The sequence below is a fragment of the Schistocerca serialis genome, chromosome 7, assembly GCF_023864345.2.
Source record: "Schistocerca serialis cubense isolate TAMUIC-IGC-003099 chromosome 7, iqSchSeri2.2, whole genome shotgun sequence".
Lineage (NCBI taxonomy): Eukaryota > Metazoa > Arthropoda > Insecta > Orthoptera > Acrididae > Schistocerca > Schistocerca serialis.
In genome coordinates, this window is record NC_064644.1 from 547,521,149 (window position 1) to 547,544,514 (window position 23,366).

At 42.7% G+C, this 23,366-nt stretch overlaps 1 protein-coding gene across 1 annotated transcript in view; it reads right to left on the reverse strand.

Moving 5' to 3' along the window:
* LOC126413238 (semaphorin-2A-like) overlaps positions 1–23,366 on the reverse strand; it is a 1,385,371-nt gene that overhangs the window by 520,127 nt on the left and 841,878 nt on the right. The gene's annotated exons all lie outside the window — the stretch shown is intronic.

The following is a 23,366-nucleotide window of genomic DNA, read 5'->3' on the forward strand; positions in this document are numbered from 1 at the left end:
AATATTTTTAAAAAACATTCAAATCTTTTGTTTCTGACCATGATTTGTCTATTCAGAAATTTGCGTCTATTACTACTGATAGTGTTTCATGCATGAGTAGGTAAATATAAAGAATTTGTTACCTTGTCCGCGTATGACGAGTCTTTCCCGCCTTTCGTTAAGTGTTATTGTTTCGTGCATTTGCAAGTGCTTTGTGGACATATTTTGAGAATGGTATATGTTATGAGTATTGTCAGAAAAATTGTGAATTCAGTGTGCTCACGATCACTACAGAGAAGAATATTTAGAGTGCTACTAGAAGAATTGGACAGCCAGAATGGGGAAAAGCTATTGCACACCAGTGTTCGGTGACAAGTTAGAGTTATGGCTCTAAACAGATTTAGCCGACTTCTGTCAGCGATATAAGCTTTTTAGTTCGAAAGACAGGAAATTTATTTAAAACTCTATGATTTGAGCTGATTGTTGGTTCTCGCATTTGTGACTGATGTGACAATTAAACTAAATGAGTTAAAAAAAACTTCAAGGAACAAACCAAACTGTCATTACTCTTACGTCCTCTACAAAGTGTCTCGTACAAAAGCTTGACCTTTGGGTAGCACAGTTAAAAAGATTAAATGTGAAACACTTTTCTCAAATACCGTATTAACTGTTTGATCAGCGAGCATCATTAGATCAACAAGCTGCAAGAAAGTAGACGGCCGACCTGACAGCACTGAAAACAGAGTTTGAGAAACCGATCTTCAGATTTGAGGCCAATGGAACCTGTTCTACCCTTCATACCTCAACTTTTCTAAAAATTGGATGTGCAAAGTATTTCAAATAAAGTGATGATGATGTTTGGTTTATGGGGCGCTCAACTGCACGGTCATAAGCGACCGTACAAAGTCCCCATTTTCACACAATCCAATTTTTTTACACAGTCCAATATACCGCCATTCACAAATGATTGTGATGAAGAAATGATGAGGACAACACAAATATCCATTCCCTGGCAGAGAAAATCCCCAGCCCTTTCAAGTAAAATGAGTCATCTTTTCTCTTGCATGAGACTGAAGTTGAAGAGGAAGTAATTCGATTTCAAAATGACATTTCTTTAAAATCGGAATGCAATGAAGGTAACTTTTAGAAATTAGTGAGTGTAAAAACATAGTCTAACATTGTATAAGTGACATCGCATATATAGTCATTTTTGGATCGACTTATCTATGTGAAGCACAGTTTTCAACGATGAACCATAGTATGATCTAAGTGTAGAAATCAAGTGACTGATCCTCATCTTTTAGATTGTGTAAGGTTGGCTCTGACATATTATTCCCCAGAGTATAACAAACTTGTCAACGATATGAAAAGCCAACTATTTCACTAAACTACATTCATCATTTATGATGGAGTGTACTTCATTTTTTTTCACTTGTATAATATCTTGAAAATTTAGATGTAGGCCTACAACTTTTGGTAGAGGGAAAATTACGTGGCATATATTTTTTTGAGTTACAATAGGTGATTTACGCTATGGTGTTTTCTTGCCGTTGAACGTTTATGAATTTTTAAGTCAGTAGATCTCTAAATAGACAAAATTGCATGTACTAGTTCTCAATCTTACAAAGGTTCAGCACCCCTGTTCTAACCACACGCGAAGCTGCAGTCAACGTTTATGAGAGAGTGACCTGCAGTCGCAGCGGAAAGCAGGTGAGAAGCTAAAGATGCCCATACAGCTCCTGGTCGTCTCTCTTCCGTTCATGCCAATTGGCTAAAGTCTGTAACTATCGCTACGTTGTCCATAAGATTAAGCCAATAGCTGTGATCAGTATCCACCAACCAATTGCTTCAACTGAAAGCGACGTGATCTAATAAGAAGTCTGTGAAGCTCTGCTCGTGCATGCGAAGCTATTAGCCGCAAGTGGATCGTTCACGACCTGTCACAGAAAAGAATGTTTGCTATGCGCACACGAAAAGAAGAACCAAGGGAAGAGCCATGTCACGGCCGATGTGTCACTTACCATGAAAAGCGCCAGCGTTCGTTCTAAAATAGGACCATGTTGTCACCCATCAGATATCACTGTAACGGGTGTCCAGCAAACAGGCAAAATCCAAGAATTCCATTGGCTTAGTTACCGGTTGCAGTACTAGGGTCCACACGTGCGAGAGCAGTTATGCGAGATACACGTTTCGTGCGGAGGTCAGATGTCGCGTTGTTAACATCACACTACGCCATGTTTGCTACGTTGTTGCTCGGAATATTCGCGCTACGTGCTATGGCGAAACTATTTTTTATCATCGAAAATATCTCCTGTAATCGAATCCTCGATTATTTCCGAGAAGTTATGTTATTAAGCTGTATTTATTCCATTTCTTGTATCCTACTTTTTGGCTCTTTCATTTACTCTCGGTATGTAACATGCTAAGTTTCTTTTACCCCAGTTTGCTTGGGTTGGGATCTCCTGTCAACGTTTTATTCTCCGTGTTCGCCAATTAAATTTGTCTTGAAACTCGACCTTCTGCAAAAGACATTGCGTATCTTTTCTGTTCTTTCCCAGGCATGTTCGACTTATAAGTGTTATCTTGACTGAGTCTGGTTCTATAACATAAGTATACTGTTATTTTCTCTCTCATTCTGATTGCTTACCTGAAACTACATAAATTGAGAAGATTTAAGTGTAGAGATTCCCTTTCGTTTATGCATTTTTGTAGCCTGATATCACGTACTCGCTTGGAGAGATTAAAAAAAAAAGGATGAAAATCGGTGATGCGACAAACGTTTTACGTAGATTTCGTTACTGTGTACGAAAACGTCTGATGACAGGTGAGAGTTAAGTGAGAAAGGCTGGAGAACAGCGTATAAAATTAAAATCAAGAAAAGAAATCCACTGAAAACGTTCAATACGACGGCCAACGTAAATATATGAGAACCTATGCACCAGTGTTACTCTTGGGAAAACTGTCGAAAAGTAATAACTGTAAGAAAATTTTTCCGAGTCCTTGGTAGATGACATGCTGTCAAGTTGCAGAAACGCATAAAAAAAGTCAGCCTGTACCAATTCATTTTCACAATTAATATAGTCCATAATAAAAAGCGTATGTCCTGAAACCTAATATAGGAAGCCAACCACGAACATTGTACAATATATTTCACAGAAATAAAACGGACCCAGTGAAAGTGACAAGTAGGTAACGAAACACGTTTGGTAAAGAACAGAAAGTGCACTGTGTTCTGCAGAGAATACAAAAAAGTGTATGTCCTGAAACCTAAAATAGGAAGCCAATCACGAACATTGTACAATATATTTTACAGGATTAAAACGGACCCAGTGAAAGCGACAAGTAGGTAACGAAACACGTTTGGTAAAGAACGGAAAAAAGTACACTGTGTTTTGCAGAGAGTACAAAAATATACATTTATCATGCTAGTGGCAACAATGAATGAATTTCTGAAAATTCAATTTGCAAATGTAGAGACTCGCCCACAATTGCAGTTCATCCATGTGTTGGAGATTTCAAGGCGCGTGAGAAGACACTCTAACGCCGTCAGAACTACTCTGGTCGCCTCCTGTGTGTTGTGGGTTCTACGTCGGAGACTGTCCTCCCGTCACACGCGTCCTCTTACGTAACAAGTGGCCAGCCGTTCGTGCCCGCTGCCTGTGCTAATGTGGGCGCAACGCCACCTGAGTTTAAGCGCGGAGCTACTTCAGAGCAATTATCTGCACAAAACCTGGATCAGTGAGCACAATACGTTTCTACGAAACAGTGCTGTGTTTTGTTAATGGGCGTTGCGTAATGTTCAATTTTTCCAACATATTGTATGTATCTCGCTGTTTTCCGTTGTTAACTTTCGTGTGATAGGTTGTACACATCACGTGGAAATCCTTAATGACCAAGTAGCCTACGGAGATGCATTCTCTTTATTTTAAACATTAGACTGCGCACCATACAAGGTGACCAGATTTGGTTTCTTCCGTATCACGACTGATGTTCTAACTGACGAAGTACCCTGTAAAATTCGTCGTACCTTGACAGAAGACGGTTATAAGAGATGTGAGATGGAGAGAATGTGAAATGGTACATTTTATATACTGAATACACTGCAGCTCTATGTCCGTCAAGGGTTTGGAGCAATTTTTTAAATTGTATGCCACTTCGGCTACTTGCGTGTTCCTTCCCCATTCGAATAAGCATACTGCAGAAAATGGACCTACAGTTTGACATCGATTCCGAACCACCTGTCGTTCCTACAGACTCCTTACATCGTTCAGAGGTGAAAACAGAATAAATATGCTGTTGCCCGAGGGCGATTCGAATCTGCGACCTTTCTTTTGGTAGCACATGTTTTACTCCTGCAAATTGAAAAAGTAGATACCGCTCTTCATTATACGATTTCGAAAAACTGACTTTTACGAGAAGTAGCGGACGCATACTGTGCCATACGATCATCTGTATACGACCATACAAGGCTATACCCTCGATGAAAACACACATTAGAAAAAGCTCACTGCGTGACACGACCGTTGTTTCTCGACTTCAGAGCAAAAACACTCTATACAGAATATTTCAAAATCGCGCAATCTTAAGTCATCTGGAGTTGTTAGGTGACTACAGGCGAAATTCCGAACCTTGATGCCTCACCATGAGTCCTACCAGCCTATGCCTTTTCGTGATCAAGATGTGAAATAAAACTATTTTCTCCGCCATTTCATTCAGTACCTCTATATCAAAAATAGTTCAAGTGGCTCTGAGCACTATGGGACTCAACATCTGAGGTCATCAGTCCCCTAGAACTTACAACTACTTAAACCTAACTATCCTAAGGACATCACACACATCCATGCCCGAGGCAGGATTCGAAACTGCGACCGTAGCAGTCACGTGGTTCCGGACTGAAGTGCCTAGAACCGCACCTCTTTATAAGTTATCCTGTTCACAGATCTAATCCTCGGTTTTCTTCTGCAACACTACATATAAAAAGCTTTTATTTTCCTATTGTGTGTACTTTTAATCATTCACGTTTGGTTTCCCTACAAAGCAGAGAACGCTCACAGACAAGAAAACGATATGATATCTTGGGAAACGATTCTCTTGTTGCTTCCATATGTATTTTGTATACTCTCTAATTATGTCATGGGCATTTACTTTTTTATCCAAATAGCGAAACTCGTATACTTATAAGTGTGTCATTTACTAATCTAATTTTCCTTACTTAATTTTACCGTACTCCATTACCCTTGTTTTACTTTTATTGATCTTCATTTTACATTCTCTTTTCAAGATACTGCCCAATGCGTTCGACTATTCTTCCAAATACTTTATCGTTTCTAAAATGATTGCAACGTTTCCGGCAAACATCAAGGTGTATATTGCTTCTATCAGATCTTATATAGGTTTCCCAACGCTGCCTTGGTTCCCTTCACTGCTCGCACGACGTGTACATTTTTCATGGGGAGTTCGCAAGAGCACGTTGTCACCTGGTTCACTCCCTTCGGAAATATTTCATCTCTTCTAGTCCTTTGACTTCCATAATTACAATCTGGTTTCTGAACACACTGTAGAAAAACTTTCGCTATGAGTTGAGATACTTAAAATATTCTATCAAATATTTTACGAAAAATACCTTTCGGCAAACTGTTTCGTAACTGTAATGTGACATGTAATACGCATTATTGATAGACACGATTGTTTTTATACTTATGCAAATTGAAAAAGTAGATACCGCTCTTCATTACACGATTTCGAAAAACTGACTTGTACGAGTCGTAGCGGACGCATACTGTGCCATACGATCATCTGACGAGCTCACAATGTTACGCTGTATACGACACGTAATCTAAAATTTGCATACCAGATAGCCGTTGCTGCGGAAGCATCACTTTAGAACTGCACTAGCTACCTGCCTCAGCTTCGCACAGGTAGTAATAGGTACCTACACCGGACCACTTGTCTGGCTAAGAAAAAGAAAACATCGTCCAAACTGTCCTTGAAGGCCCAACGGCACCGACCGGCCGCCGTGTCATCCTCAGACCTTAGGTGTCACCGGATGTGGATGCGGAGGCGCTTGTCAGTTACTTGTGACCTGTGCCGCTCCTTGTCGTCAAGTAGCTCCTCAATTGACCTCACAAGAGCTGAATGCACCTCACTTGCCAACAGCACTCGGCAGATACGAACAGTGACCCATTCAAGCGCTAGCCAAGCCCGGCAGCTCCTAACTTCGGTCATTTAATGTAACTTGTCTGGTTAACGCTAATAAATTATATGCACAAACCGAAAAGTGAAAACCGAATCAAAACCGCACACTACTTACTGACAGAAAAATGTGGTGGTGGGTTTCAACTTAGTAATACGTATAGATAGAGACGTTCTTTTCACAGTCACTTTTGAATATCAAGACAGACACAAGGAATATGTACTTAGAACTTAAGAACTCCGAATGAGTGCCGCGTTCTGCTGTGTTATGTCATGGGAGAGAATCGAGAAAAGAAGAGAATTGAATGGTATGAGATGCGATAAAGATGTTAAAAATTAAGTGGACTCACAAGATAACAAATTAGGGTTATCTCTATAGCTTCGGTGAAGAAAGTAACATACGAAAACACCGACAAGAAGAACGGACAGAATGATAAGACATCAGGGAACAGCTTCCTTTGTACTGGAGGGAATTGTAGAGAGAAAAAGCTACAGGCGAAGACAGAGATTGGAATATGTCCAACAAATAATTGAGGACGTGGTTTGCAAGTGCTACTCTAAGATACAGAGTATGGCATAGGAGAGGGGAAGAAAGTGCATGTTCGGTGATTACATAGTCCTGAGTAAGAAGTCAGGTCATTCATTCGTCATTAGCAATGGAGGAAATTTCATAATAGCAGCCACTTGTAACAAAACTGCCCGCTTTGCTTGTTAACGCACGAATCAGCAATATTCAGTGGAATTGTTTGAATTTAGGCTGTATTTGCTGAATTGCACTTGCGCAAAATTTCGAGCAATTTGACTTTAATTAATGGTGCCACGCTCCACCACAGTGGATGATGGAGTAGCATTTGTTTAAAGTAATATTTTGATTAACGGTGTTAAAATACTAATTGATGTTCACATGAATTTTATATGTGTGCTGATACAAATGTTTCAGTGAGTGCTACATTTTAATTAGAGCAGTGATTAAGGTGCGTCGTTTTGACCCCGTATTTTCAATACTGCGTTGTGATGTTATGGTTTCCATCTGTTGTGAACTGATCGCTGTACTAAATGAAACGCTCATTGATTAATGTTGTTATTGCTCTCTCGAAGGGGGTGTACTGTCTAACTGCGCTTCTGTCGCTTTCTGTCGTCTTGGTTCCATAATTCTTAAATTAACATCTTAGCAAAAACAGACATAATGTCTGATGGGATAGCAGCAATCACTGATTGTATAATGTTACCTATAATCCGTCTCGATTGCAAATTTTTTTTTTATTCATATGACCGGTTTCGGTTCATTCAGAACATCTTCAGATCTGATATTTCAGTTACAGGAGTAGCCCGTCCAAATATAGAAACTTTCACATGATGCGTCACGTGACGCAGCATGTGAAAGTTGCTCGATTTGGACGGGTTACTCCTGTAACTGAAATATCAGATCTGAAGATGTTCTGAATGAACCGAAACCTGTCATATGAATAAAAAATAATTTTGCAATCACGACGGATTATAAGTAACACTATAACATCTTAGGCCCAACATGGGGATGAGATCGATAGAAACTCTATTTTTATGGTCTCAATTGACACAAGCCTTTCACAGAACTGAACGATCACCTTTTTCGTAACGCCGTAAATGTCTCCCACTGCCAAACCGTAAGTTTTAAATTCGGCTCAAAGTATCACAACCTACCTCTCATGTTGCAAAAGAGTGACGCCCTGCTACGTCAACCTCGGGTTCGACGACGCTTCGAAAAATAAGATGTCGACACAAGCGAAATGAAAGCCAGAGCTCAGACATCCATGTGACTTGTTAGGTGGGTTAATGATATGACAATGGCACCAAATATCGCCACAATTATGCCCATCGCCTCCGTACACTTGTCACACAATGTGGAGTTGGTCACGCCCACTGTTACCCACATTTCACCCCGTCGTTTGACGTCTCTGAGTTGGATGCTAGAATCGAGACATGCAGCGCTGAAATCATATGATTGTCACATGAGTTTTCGAGGAAAACATTCCAAATACATCGCCGAGCAGAATCGACACGAAAAGGCCTCAGGGGATGGCACAAGGGGCGTCAAGGGAACCACCCCTTTCCATGGAGTGTTCACCCCCACACATTTTGTGGTCGAAACAGACAGTTCGCAGTCTGATAAGCAACAGCAAGACCTGATTGACAAACTCTGACGCTACTGGCACCCCCTCGAACGCTTCCACCTTCCCCGGTGGACATTCTGCTGCTAAATCTCCATTGAACGTGATCTGAGCTTCTTGGAGCGCCTTACGATAGCAATATCAGCTCTCGCGTATGGTTTGGAAGCACTAGGGACATTTCAAAACCATTCGACTAAATTTGAACGCGATCTGTGGCAGGGAAGGGTACGTATGCATTTTCATCCTTCTAAAACTGCAAATGGTCCTTCTGGGACCTCCAGTTCGGTGAAACTCTCATTGACACCTGCCGACTTTTATTGGGAATTTTAAAATTAATCGTGTACAAGAACAATCATAAAGAAGTCAGAGGCCCCTGCACGCAGGTAACTGGATTTTCCTGGATGTCAAAGAATTGCCTAGCTGCAGGCACCTAGGACTACTTTACAAGTTGTTTCTGTACATGATCACCTTTTTAATTGTCCCAGGGTAAGTGGTGGTTCCATTGACGCCATTTATGAGACCCCCGGAGGCTTTTTCGAGCCGATAGTGAGAGACGGAGTGTATAGAATGCTTTCCTTGGCCACTCCTGAGGAAATCGCTTGGTTTCAAGACTGGCCGTTGCGGTTCCGGACTCCGTCGCAGAGACGTCAAAAGAAGTGGTGAAATGGATGGTGTTAGGCAGAATTGAGGTGTTATTTGACGCCAATGAGATATCATTAACCCACCTTACAAATTACATGAACTTAAGAGCAGTGACTTTTCTTTTTTCGTCTGTGTTCAAAATGGTTCAAATGGCTCTGAGCACTATGGGACTTAATGTCTGAGGTCATCAGTCCCCTAGAGCTTAGAACAACTTAAACCCAACTAACCTAAGGACATCACACACATCCATGCCCGAGGCAGGATTCGAACATGCAACCGTAGCGGTCGCGGGGTTCCAGACTGTAGCGCCTAGAACCGCTCCGCCAAACCATCCGGCTTTTCGCGTGTGTTGATACCTTGCTATCTGAAGCCTCGTCGACCCCGAATGTGACGTCGCAGGGAGCCATGCTTTTCCATTAGAGAGGAAGGTTATACGTCCTTTTGAGCAAAATTTCAAACTTACGCGTCGCAGTTGGTGACAATTACTGGATTTCGAAACGTTGATCCTTCAGTTCTGTTGCACAGTGTATGCAAAGCTTTTCTTATTACATCTAAAATAAAGTCACGCAATTAATTTTTTGCTTGTTTGGAAACATTGCTATACAGTCCTTGTATACGTTAATATCTCCACAACACCGTTCTGTAGCACAACACTTTCATATGAAGCAACGTTCCACATTTCTAGGCGTTAGAATCGCCACAAATTTACCGTACGGAGCTCCAGGAATCCAGAAGACACACGTGAACACATCATCACTAGCCTGAAGCTTAATCTTTGGTGTGCCTAGTGTATGACTGAGTGTCAGGCCCGTTTTCCTTCGCAGAGAAAAGCATAACGGGAAAAAGTTACCTGCACATACTCGAACAAGTCCTGGCACCACAGATCAAAGATCCGCAGCCGTCCATAATGGTGCACCTACACATTAGAATTTGAACGTGCAGAATGAGCTGATCGGCAAATTCTCTGAGAAGTGGATGGGTCGTTATATCCCATTCCAAAATCTCTCGCTTTCCTAATGCCAAGCAATTAGAGGGCTATGCCAAGGATCGACAGTTCAGCACATATTTAACAACATATTACGATGTAATCAGTGTCGTACCCATCAGAACTTGTGGGACTCTCACAGTCAAAATGCTGCATTTTGACGACGACATGTACTTATGTCATATAGTATTGTATTTTGACAGATTGTAAGTAATGTACATTTATCTCCAATTTTTATAACTGAGCTTCTTTCTTAATGAAATATTTGCTGAATTATGTATATGCACCCTGTGCTTCACTTTTGTATTTTTGTGTTTAGGTGACTTTGCAGTGTTACTTGAAAATGGCCATAAGGCCGAAATTGCAATAGTAACAATAAATATTTTAAACAGTCAACGGCGACTATGATGTCTTTTAAGAAATATTATATGACTGTGAATCCCAACCATGAGAAGTTAATCACAAGTTAATTTCTTCTTTTCTGGATTATTTAAGAAGACAGTTGGTGAAACGTTTGCAACTCCTGCAATATTTAAACACTAAAAAGCACAGAAAAAATTTCAGAAACAAACTCTTTAAATTGTTTTTGCTATAGTCGTCCTGCAGTTTTTTTTTTTTTTCGATAGGCGAACTGAGGATATGAGTTGCTATGCAACAGAGTGAAGAGTACAACTTAACATCAAACCAGACCGAAAGAGCTACTAAGGAAGTTCTCAGCAAAGGCGAAACTATAGTGTGGAAAGATTGCGAAGAAGTTCTCCAGAGATGGGAAGACTATGTTAAACAACTATAAGACACAGAATACATATCTAAAACACTGGAATTCGATTCCATGGAAGATAAGGATGATGATGAATAAGAACCATCAGTCATAATGAAAGGAATAGAAAGTGCAGCAAACGCAATGAAAAAGTGGAAAGCAGTATGTACTCAGTATGGTACCTTGGGAAACTCTTAAGTGAACGAAGAAGCTGTAAGAGAGATATTGAGGTAAAGTAACAAAATACATGGCTGCGGCGAAAAAAATGATCTAATGGCTCTACGCACTATGGGACTTAACATCTGAGGTCATCAGTACCCTAGAATTAGAAGTACTTAAACCTGACTAACCTAAGGACATCACACACATCCATGCCCGAGGCAGGATTCGAACCTGCCACCGTAGCGGTCGCGCAGTTCCAGGCTGTAGCGCCTAGAACCGCTCGGCCACTCCGGCCGACACAGTCACTTGTGAGCGAGCGGTCTAACGTAACGGTGTCACTATGTTTTCGAAACAGGAACAACGGAGTTGGATCAAGATTGAATGTGCCAGACGTCGTACAGCACGACACGTCACCAAGGTCTTCAAGAGGCGAGCGGGGAATCGGCTTTGCCGTACAGAACAGTAGCACGTTGGGTAAAAGCCTTCAACGAAGGTCCGAAAACTGTGGCAGACATGCATCGCGCAGGTCGTCCTAGCGTCTCTGAAGAAGAAGTGCATGCTGTTGCCGCGTTAGTGGACAGTGCTCGACACCATACGATTAGCACATACGACTGTGCTTCGCATTCTGAAGGAACGTCTTGGCACGTGGAAAATTGCATCACGATGGGTTCCGCATGACTTGACGGAAATGTAGTTATGGATGCGTTACGACGCTGCTCAGACGCAATAGGAGCGCTATGAGAGCGAAAGAGAGGCTTCCTTACACCGTATCGTAACACTAGATGAGACATGGGCCACATCGTGTGAGCCAAAACTGGAACGCCAGTCCAACGAATGGCGTCATAATGGGTAGCCGCGGAAGTCGAAAGTGCGTCAGAGCCGCAGTATGGTGAAAGTTATGGTGATTCTCGTGTACGACTGTGATGGTGTTATCCTATCGCATTACGTTCCTCCACGGCAGACCGTCAATGCACAGTATACTGTTCGTTTTTGGATCATCACCTGCGACCAGCTTTGCGAAAGAAACGGCGACACTTTCTGCGCAACCGACCCATCATTTTTCACGACAATGCGCGGGCGCATACATCGCAAGCTGTGCCTGCTCTGTTCGGTCGATGTGACTGAGAAGTACTGTACCATCCACCACACTCCCCGGACTTAAGTCATTGCGATTTTTATTTGATTCCGAAGATGAAGGAACAACTTCGTGGCATTCACTTCAAAACTGTTCCAGAGTAGACTGCTCCATTGGCACCATCAACAGAACAGGCTCTGCTAACGGTATACTTCGCCTTCCACATCGCTGGTAACGGGTTCTACACAACGCAGTTGACTACTCTGAAGGACTAACAGGTGCAAACAAGTATCTCTTTTGTAACGGTTGTGAATAAATAGTTGCCACAATTTAAGTTCCAACCCTGGTATGTGGCTTGGGTTACGTTTAGGATTGGAAAAGCGGTCGACTTATATACTAGTCCTATTTTAACCAAAAAGCAGCAGTGACAGTGAGACGAGAAGGTACCAAGTAAACGGAATTGGGAAAAGGAGCAAGACGACACTGTTGTCTGCCTGCTACCCTTTTCAGTCTGTACTTAAAGAACACGATTAATTGCTACTCAGGACACTGTTCAGCAGCATTAATGCGCCCACCTGTCAAATATCTGAATGATCACTACTGCAGCGCGAACCCCTGAGAGACGAGCAGGAAGGGAGTCAATGAAATTCTGGCAGATACCGACAGGGATGTCGACTCCAGTCCAGCGGCCAGCTGCACTAGGTTTCTCAGTTGAGGATCCATGGCGTAAACAGCCGATAGAGGTGGTCCCACAGATTCTTAATTGGGTTTAAATCAGTGGAGTTAGGTGGCCAGGAAACCGCGGTAAACTTATCCTGGAGCTCTACAAATCAAGCTCGTACGCTTCGATCTGTGTGGCACGTCGCATCGTTCCGCTGGAAGATGCCAACGTGCCGAGGTAAAGCAAACCTTAAAGGAATTCCACTTCATGGCGTGTTGATACAGCAGTGAGTACGCAGAATGTGATGGAAACAACGGTCTTGGTCGCAATATTGATTTTACTGATGTGCGTTGCACCTTGTACAAGGTATCCTCTCATTAATTACATTAATTGCAACTATATTAGATATCTTGGTCCTAACCTGCAACAGAAAAGATTACAAATTTAACTTTTTCTAATTTTTTTTATTAAAGTTACCAGTTTAGTGTCGGAAGTGGCTTTTGGGTGCCACGATTAGGACATGGGCAAAAACAGACTGCCCTCGTCGTATATAGTAAAATATGATGGACAACTGGGGCACCTTGCACCGTCAAAGCATGACCCAGCTCTCAGTTCATGTGGCCTGGTACTGGCCCCCGTGCATTCTATGGTTCCACATTGCAATCCATATGCTCCTCCACCCACACTACTACTATGAGCGGTTACACGAAAACGTAATCATAGACGAAATGCGTTGGCGCAACCTTTAGCGATGCTACACCACTTACAGACACATTCCACGCTGTACGCCATTCTGTGTATAATAGTAATTACATTGTCCCCACACTGAAGAGCGACATATCCTCGTGTTATGATGCATACCTTAGTCAACTTATCACATTAGATAATTTTTGGATGATTCGAATTAGAACTTCTCTTATGCGACCTAGCATTAGCAATACTAGCTAGTCTGCGGAGTAGATTGTTTTGCAACTGTGTTATTACAAGTACTCTGCAGATGATCCGAAAAAATTCTCAATGGATTATGTCTGTGCATAACTCCACTAAGTATATTGTAATATGCTTGATATTTAACGAAATGTACTGAAGGCAATGTACTATAAAACAGCGTAAGTTTTCTATACTATTGCGTATATACATAATGTAAAGTTATCTAAAAATGCCTCAGGAGAACAAACTTAAAATTAAGCCACTTAACTTAACGAAATACACTGTAATAAATTCTTCATTTGTTTGGCCATAGTGCCACTGGTTGCTTTATAAGACTTGAGGGTATTTTTGTTCTGTCGTTGAAACTAGAAAAATGTGTGATTTTTTTCAACAGACGCGTTTCGCCATATTGAGGTAAAGCATCATCAGCGGTGTGTAATTAAGTTATTTACATTTTGATTTCCTTTTCAGATCGAAAAACAGTTCGTCAAGAATAGGTTGATTTGTACTTACGGTGATTTTTTCGGCTGATTTTTCGCTTACATCGGGAAATGCCGTCTGCTAGCACATCGTTGTTTTTCTGTGTTAGACACTGATAATTTTGGTCTAATTTTTAGATGTTATGCAGCGCTATGAATTTCTTACAACACACTTTTATGCACACCACTGTATTCTGTTTGTTTTTGTACTTCAAGCACGTGTTGTTGTTTGTGTTTTGCAGTGTTACCAGCATAACCTTTCCACTACTTAGACTTTGACAGAAAGTTTTTTAATTAGATTATTGTATGTGTGTAATTCTATAAAAAGAACGCCATAGACCAAGCAGCATTGAAAACGATACGAATATCATATAAATCAGTAAATACAGACACCTCCTCCCTTTCCAAGAAAATTACCACATACCAAAATCATTAACACAAAATAAACAGTTGCTCAATGACGAGATAAATATTGGACACCAGACTCTATATAAAATAACTGATGAAATTACATGAATAAGAAAAGAGCCCTTTCCATCCTTCACACCCTCCCACTCTCCCACAACCCCCCCCCCCCTCCCTCGCAGTTACATTTCACTTCTCGCTCCTAACCTTCTTCTCTAACTCAGAGAGAGAGAGAGAGAGAGAGAGAGAGAGAGAGAGAAACAAAACAATCCCTCCACCGCTATTCATTCTCTGCTCTTACACAGTACCTAAATACACAGAAACATAATTAAATAGAATTAGGCACATACAATAATCTTATTTTTTTAAATAAAATTTTGTAGGTCAAAGACAAAGTAGTGGAAAGGCTACGTTGGCAACACTGCAACGCTCCGGTCGCAGGTTCGAATCTTGCCTCGGGCATGGATGTGTGTGATATTCTTAGGTTAGTTAGGTTTAATTAGTTCTAAGTTCTAGGCGACTGATGACCTCAGAAGTTAAGTCGCATAGTGCCCAGAGCCATTTGAACCAACACTACTAAACAAACAATGACATACGTGTACAAAAACAAACAGAATACAGTTGTGTGCATAAAAGTTGTCAGAAATGCATAGCGCTGCAGGAAAGCTAAAAATTGGACCAAAATTATCAGTGCCTAACACAGAAAAACAACTATGTGCTAGCAGACGGCATTTCCCGATGTAAGCGAAAAATCAGCCGAAAAAATCACCGTAAGTACAAATCAACCTATTCTTAACGAACTGTTTTCCGATCTAAAAGGCAAATCAGAATGTAAATAATTTAATTACAGACCACTGATGATGCTTCACCTCAATAAAGCGCAACGCGTCTGTTGAAAACAATCACGTATTTTTCTAGTTGCGACGAAAGAACAAAAATACGCTCAAAACACTCTAATAAGCCTGAGTGTAAAATAATTTTACTTAAGGCACTATTATTAGGAAAGAGCAAACGTTTACTGTACTGCTGCCTGTATACAAAATGTAACGTTATCTAAAAGAGCTTCAAAACAACAACCGTAAAACTATGGAACTTCACTAACGGTGTAACAAGACCACCTACGGTGAAAAACGCACACTTGCTGCACGCACGTTGTGCCGTTGCGCTCAGTGTAGCATGTGAGACCGGAAAAACGAAGAACGGCGCCTCCAAAGCATGCACTGTGTGACGGAGTACGTAGAACACTGATCCTGCCTGGTGCCCACTGATCTGTGCTACGCAGACCTGTGAGGTAATGAAATTACGTCTTCTTCCGTTTTCTTACCCATACGGACCATAGCCATCGTAAAGCCATCCGCTATAATATTTCTACATATTAATTTATTTTAGTGATTCACGGATTATCAGGTGTTACGCTTGATGTGAGCACATACTTTCTTCGATTTATTTTATTCCATATGACGAGGGCAGTCCATTTTTGACGATGTCCTAATCGTGGCACTCAAAATCCACTTATCAACAGTATACCGGTTAGTTTATAAAAACATTTAAGTTTGAAATCTTTCCAGCTGCAATCTGGGTCAAGCCTTTCTAACATAGTTGTAATTAATGTATTTCATTTTCAAGATACTTTATATTAGGTGAAATATGCGTCATGAATAAATAAAGCGATAAAATCAATTTTCCAACCAAAACTGTTGTTTTCATCAAGAAAAACGAACTGCATATAGGGATAGATGCTTATTAGTGTCCATCCATTGCGCCTTCCAGAATCACGAAAACAATCAGGAAATGCCACTGAAACATTTCCCTGACCAGAACTGCTGTGGGATGTTTGCTTTCAGATGTTTCAAGCCGTAGAGTGCAACAACCGCCTGTCTGATGGGGCATAAAAGGTGATCCATCTGGAAAGGCTACCCGTCGACAAACCAGCAGCTGTAGCAGAGCGGTTCTAGGCGCTTCAGTCCGGAACTGCGCTGCTGCTATGGTCGCAGGTTGGAATCCTGCCTCGGGCATGGATGTGTGTGATGTCCTTAGGTTTAAGTAGTTCTAAGTTCTAGGGGACTGGTGACCTCCGATGTTGAGTCCCATAGTGCTCAGAGCCATTTGAACCATTTTGAAACCGTGGCCATTCAGTGGACTTTCAGTTGCGATACCGGCGCGTAAAATCCAGCATTCATGGCCGATGAACAGCAGTCAACATCGTTGCCTGAACCGTGTGCCTGCTGCGGTGGTCCATATGCAGCAGCTTTCGCTAATCGGTCGCTGAGAAGACTCTGTTGGTAGCCCCTTCACCTGGAGGTCACTTGCTCAACATTAGCACGTCTATTCGCGCATATACACCTTTGTAGCCGTTGTTCACCCCTGTCACCTGTGGTCTATGGTGCACCACAGTTGCTTCGGTGCCGATTTTCGATTTTTTTTTTCTTTATTGTGATTTCATGCCCCTGCCCCATATGGGCAGGGGAGGGCTGTCAGCAGCACAATCCGCCGCTCTTCAGCCGAGTGATATGACAACTAAAACAAGAATAAAATAATACATACATAAGGAGGTAAAAAAAGGGGAACATAAAACAGAGTAAGGGGAGAAAATGGAGGTAAAAATCACTGACATGTAGAAGTTCATTGGGGACAGTTAAAATAGTCACCAGAAAGTTTAAAAAACACAGTGTGCGATTCTTAAAACACAGAGAAGACACTGGATGCGCATGCACAGTTTAAAAGTTGGCCACAGTATTAAAAACACTCCGAAAACAACGCACTTAAAACCCACTTGGAGCACACACGACGAAGAGTAAAACTACCAGGCGGGACCTGCCGAGGGAAAGGGCAGAGAGGATGGAAAAGGAGGGGAGAGCATGGGGCAGCTGGGGAAGCGGCGGGATGAAGAGAGGAGGGGCAACCGTGGGTGCACGAAGAGGCAGGAGACACATGGGGCGGGAGAGGGAAAGGGAAGACAGGGCAGGAGGGAGCGCAGAGACACTGAAAGAAGGCACAAGAGAGGGACGGGGAGTAGGAGGGGAAATCCGCTCAGAAGGAGGGAGGGGGAGGAGAGGGAGCCCTGAGGAGGAGGCAGGAAGAGGGGGTTAGAGTTGGTAGGAAGGGTAGATGTCAGGGCGAAGCTCATCATCCGGGAGTGGTAGACGGTGGAAGTTGTGTTGGGAAAGGAGATGGAGGGTGTGGAGATGGAGAGAGGGAGGGACACAACGGTAAAGGCGCGGCAACTGGTTGGGAGTGGAGAGGAAGGGAGACACCAGGGGGTGAGGGGAATCAAGGCGGCGGACAATATATAGTGTGCGGATGTGTTCAAGGAAAACGAGAAGGTGGGGGAAGGGGATGAGGTCATAGAGGATACGCGTGGGGGACGGAAGGCGGATGCGGAAGGCGAGGCGGAGTGCATGGCGTTCGAGGATTTGGAGGGCTTTATAGAACCGGGGAGGGGCGGAAATCCAAGCGATGCTGGCATAACAAAGGATGGGGCGGATCATGGATTTGTAGGTGTGAAGGATGGTGGAAGGATGCAGACCCCACGTCGGGCCGGACAGGAGTTTCAGGAGGCGGAGGCGGTTGTGAGCTTTGTTTTGGATGGTAAGGAGATGGGGAGTCCAGGTGAGGTGGCGGTCGAGTGTGAGGCCAAGGTATTTGAGGGTAGGAGTGAGGTGGATAGGACGGCCGTAAATGGTGAGGTGGAAATCATGGAGGCGGAAGGAGCGGGTGGTGCGGCCTATGATGATCGCCTGGGTCTTGGAGGGAGCGATTTTCGATAGCGTCATGTCGCCATACACGGTACACTTTAACTACGTCGACACGCGAACAAACTACAAACTTATCGTTCCGGAAATGCTTTCAGTCTTTCCCGAAAGCCAATAATCAGCCCTTATGAAATCAGATAAATCGCTCCGTTTCCTCATTACGACAACGAGTGTACTGTTGCCAACTTTTCCCTGACAAGCTTCCTATACCCTCCACTGCTAGTGCTGCCACCTGCCGTCTGTGAATGGTTGTCGCACGTTGACGTCAAACACAAGCGCTTGTCACATTAATGTGAATGGACCATGTGGGTGACAATGGGGAAAAATTGTGATGTTTGAAGTTTGCAGACAACATCGACTTCCTAGTACCAGATGAAAAAGGTTTTTACAAGCTAACGGAGGTTATCTATGCCAGAGGACAGAGCTATGGAATTAAAATAAAGGTAAGCCAAAGAAGTGTAATGACACTAGAATGAAATAAAAGGATAATGAAAGCACAGAATGGAGTCCGCCCACCCCCCCCCCCCGACCAAAATTTTATAAGTCCCTCGAGATCCTCGAGCGCCATGCACTCTGCCTCGCCTTCCGTATATGCCTCTCGTCCCCCACACGGATCCTTTACGACCTGATTCCTTTCCCCCATCTGCTCCTATTCCTCGAACATATCCACGTACTCTACACCTCCAGCCACCTTGATCCCCCTCATCCACTGGTTAGCTCCTCTCCTCTCCAACCTCCACCCTCCTATCAACTCTGATCCACACCTCCCCCTCCATTCTTCTGTCCATTTCTTGGGCTCCCTCTTCCCCCCCCCCCCTCCCCTTCAAATGGCTCTGAGCACTATGCGACTTAACTTCTGAGGTCATCAGTCACCTAGAACTTAGAACTAATGAAACATAACTAACCTAAGGACATCACACACATCCATGCCCGAGGCAGGATTCGAACCCTCCCCTTCAATCCTGTTTTTTCTCCACCTACCATCTCTCTGCCTCCCTTCTCTCCCCCGAGTCCTTTTGCATTTCCCTCCTCTGCCTTTCCCCATTCCGTCTCGCGTCTACCCTGCCCCCCGCCCCTCCTCTCCCTCTGTCGGTCCCGCCCTTTCATTTTTCCTCTCCTCTCCCATTTTTCCCCTCATCTGTCCAGGTCCCCTTCCCCCCCCCCCCCATCTGCCCTTGACTGTGGTGTGTCATCTTCGTGTTGACTTTTTAGAGCATGGTTTCCCATGAGTGTTCAGTGTTGTGCATCTTTTCTGAAGTGTTGCGAACGAAAATCATACTGTTGCTCGGTGTGATTTTTATATCTCTTGCGAACAGAAACCAGACTGTCGCCGAGTTTTTTTAACTATCTGTCTACTATTTTGCCTGTCTGCTTCCTGTGTATTTTACTAGCATCGCCAACCCTTTGTTTCATATTTTAACTTTCCACATTTTTCCGCCGTTTTACAATTTGAGTCACCGTTTTTATTGCTTGGTTTTATTGTTTCTTATCTTCTTATTATGTTTTAAAAATTCTGTAGGCTGAAGAGCAGCGTAATAAGCTGCTGGCAGCCCGCCCCCTTCGGGGGGAATCGAAATTCAATAAAGGATAAAAAACTGAATGGAGAACCATTAGAGACTTGGAGCAGAATATCTGTGGCTGACATTCCGTCACACTACCACAAATTATTCTCATTCTTTCAATCGGGCCATTTTGACCATATAAGTTGCTCTAAGACTCTCATCACTTTCTTGGGCAGAAAATATGCAAGCAGCGGTGGAAACAGATTCAGCTTCCAATGAAATCTGTTACTTGCAATTTTACACAAAATCTATACAATATTGTTTTATAATTTAGCACTTCCGTCTTCGAACGTGTTTACTTCACTCATTTTATGTAAAGACGTCACAAATCGGTTCTCATTTACAATTTTTTAATGGTTCCATTTGCCTTCTATTTCCAGCTGGAAGCATGCAGATATTTCAGTGGCTTTTTTTTAATTTTTGCTTTACAATTATCTAGTGCTGTTAAAGTTGTTATTCACACAAGAGAGCGTTATCATTCTTGATTATAGAAGTAGCTCAGTCCTTGGGATCAAAAACATTTAAATTGATAAAATATGTAAACGTTAAGCTTAGCTTGTAGCTGCCATAAAATTAATTAGCTAACTTAATTAAATTCGTTTTAAAATTCATGGAAAATAGAAATACGTAGGGCTGTAGCTGATGGTCAACAGCTAAGCTGCATAACATCTTTCGCCTTTCATGTGTGCCATCAGAGAAAATAATCAGCAGTCTTTCTTAATATGATTTAAAATCGTTACTAAAGCACAAACCATTTTCAGAAGCACAACCCCATTTGGTATCAGACCAAGAAGCATCCGCGTATTCTTTACAGAAATATCACCCGTTACATAATATTCTACGTCAAGAAATACATGGCACTGATTCCCAGCAACATTTTGAATACTGTTAGTGGATTCTCTAGCAAAACAATAACTTTGTGGAGAAAGCTTTGTTTACTGATGAGTTCACTCTCACAAGTTACCGGAAGGTAAATTTGAGAAACACGCACCTCTGGTCAACGGTAAACGGTCACTGGCGTCGTGAGGTGTTCAACCAGCCGTACTGAAGTGTGAATGTATTATCTTGAACAGTCGGACAGCTGTGATTGGCGCATATTTCGTTGACGATACAATGAACTAGGAAAAGTACACATATGCTGTAACCATAGTTAATAGAAAATATTCGCATGAGAGCTCGGCACATGGCGTGGTTCCAACCCGATGGATTTCCTCCCCACGATATGTCAGGGGCAAGAGATCCATTAAACCGCATTTGTCAAACCGCCGAGTGGGAAGAGGGACTCGTATTCAGAACGATCCAGAACGAACTCATCACTTGACTCCATTAAATGTGTTCTTGATTTACGAGGAGCTTCCAACGGTTGTGGAGGGTATGAGGGAACGAAATACTGTTGCATGTAAATTTAATACCGGAGATATGTTGAGCACTGAATTGATCAGTGATGCTACGTGTACAATAGTACGTGTAAATGGTTTCCGCTTTCAATAAACCCTGCAGAAAATTCTCCAAGAAATGTGACGTAACATAATGATGTCTTCATTGCTCTTTCTTCACAATCTTTGGTTTCGTTTATTTCGATTATTATCTTGAGCTTCGATGCTTTACCATGGCGCAGATGACAAAACGTATGCAAAAAGAGGAAAGAAATAGTTAGATTTTCACTTAAACTAATAAATTTTATCCTACAATTTCTAATAATTTTCTGCTAACAGACAGATAAATAATGTTAGTTGCCACATCTAAATGCCAGATGAATAACTTTTGATCAATATAACGTCGTCTTTGGTACGAAATACTTCTAAACCCTTACAAAGTGTAACGCTAAAGTATGTCATTGTGGCTCAGTGCGGCCGTGAATGTTTGGCTGCAGTATGGTGTATGTTTCCGACTGGGGGACCACTAAAAGGTCGCAAAAGTCCCTATATGCGGTATATTCTGACTCCTTGACTTATTGTTAGATCTACAAAATGTAGAATAGTTCCCTTTTAAAGCAAAATTCAGTTAATGCCTGTGCCTCCGTTATGAATGAAGTAGCTAGAACACATTGCACTTTGTCTCTGTTAAAATCGATTACAAAAGTTTTTAACAGTTCCAAAGTAGTTTGAGATGCACGCTAGACGCTTCACCCTATATTATATACACAAATGCACATTATACTGCTTAGCAGTATTGATGTAACAGAAGAAAAATACAGAGTAGAAACTGCATTGTACTTACAGACTGTTTCATCCACCTAGTAGTCGGTAACCTCGCACTCCACGTAGGCCATGCAGACAGCCTCCCAGCCAGGAGGAGGAAGGTAAACGGCTTTCATCAACGAGCTACACTACTGGCAATTAAAATTTCTACACCACGAAGATGACGTGCTACAGACGCGAAATTTAACCTACAGGAAGAAGATGCTGTGATATGGAAATGATTAGCTTTTCAGAGCATTCACACAAGGTTGGCGCCGGTGGCGACACCTACCACGTGCTGACATGAGGAAAGTTTCCAACCGATTTCTCATACACAAACATTGGTGAAACATTGTTGTGATGCCTCGTGTAAAGTGGAGAAATGCATACTATCACGTTTCCGAGTTTGATAAAGATCGGATTGTGGCCTATAGCGATTGCGTTTTATCGTATCGCGACATTGCTACTCGCGTTGGTCGAGATCCAATTGTTAGCAGAATATGGAATCGGTGGGTTCGGGAGGGTAATACGGAACGCCGTGCTGGATCCCAACGGTCTCGTATCACTCACTAGCAGTCGAGATGACGGGCATCTTATCCGCATGGCTGTAACGGATCGTGCAGCCACGTCTCGATCCCTGAGTCAACAGATGGGGACGTTTGCGAGACAACAACTATCTGCACGAACAGTTCAATAACGTTTGCAGCAGCATGGACTATCAGCTCGGATAATATGTCTCTGGTTACCCTTGACGCTGCATCACAGACAGGAGCGCCTGCGATGGTGTACTCAACGACGAACCTGGGTGCATGAATGGCAGAACATTTTTTCGGATGAATCCAGGTTCTGTTTACTGTATCATGATGGTCGCATCCGTGTTTGGCCACATCGCGGTGAACGCACATTGGAAGCGTGTATTCGTCATCGCCATATTGGCGTATCACCCGGCGTGATGGTATGGGGTGCCATAGGTTACACGTCTCGGTCACCTCTTGTTCGCATTGACGGCACTTTGAACAGTGGACGTTACATTTCAGATGTGTTGTGACCAGTGGCTCTACCCTTCATTCGATCCCTGCGAAACCCTACATGTCAGCAGGATAATGCACGACCGCATGTTGCAGGTCCTGCACGGGCCTTTCTGGATACAGAAAATGTTCGACTGCTGCCTTGGCCAACACATTCTCCAGATCTCTCATGAACTGAAAACGTCTGGTCAATGGTGGCCGAGCAATTGGCTCGTCACAGTACGCCAGTCTCTACTCTTGATGAATTGTGGTATCGTGTTGAAGCTGACTCAAGCTCTGACTCAATGCCAAGGCGTATCAAGGCCGTTATTACGGCCAGAGGTGGTTGTTCTGTGTACTGATTTCTCAGGATCTATGCATCCAAACTGTGTGAAAATGTAATCACGTGTCAGTTCCTGTATAATATATTTGTCCAATGGATACCCGT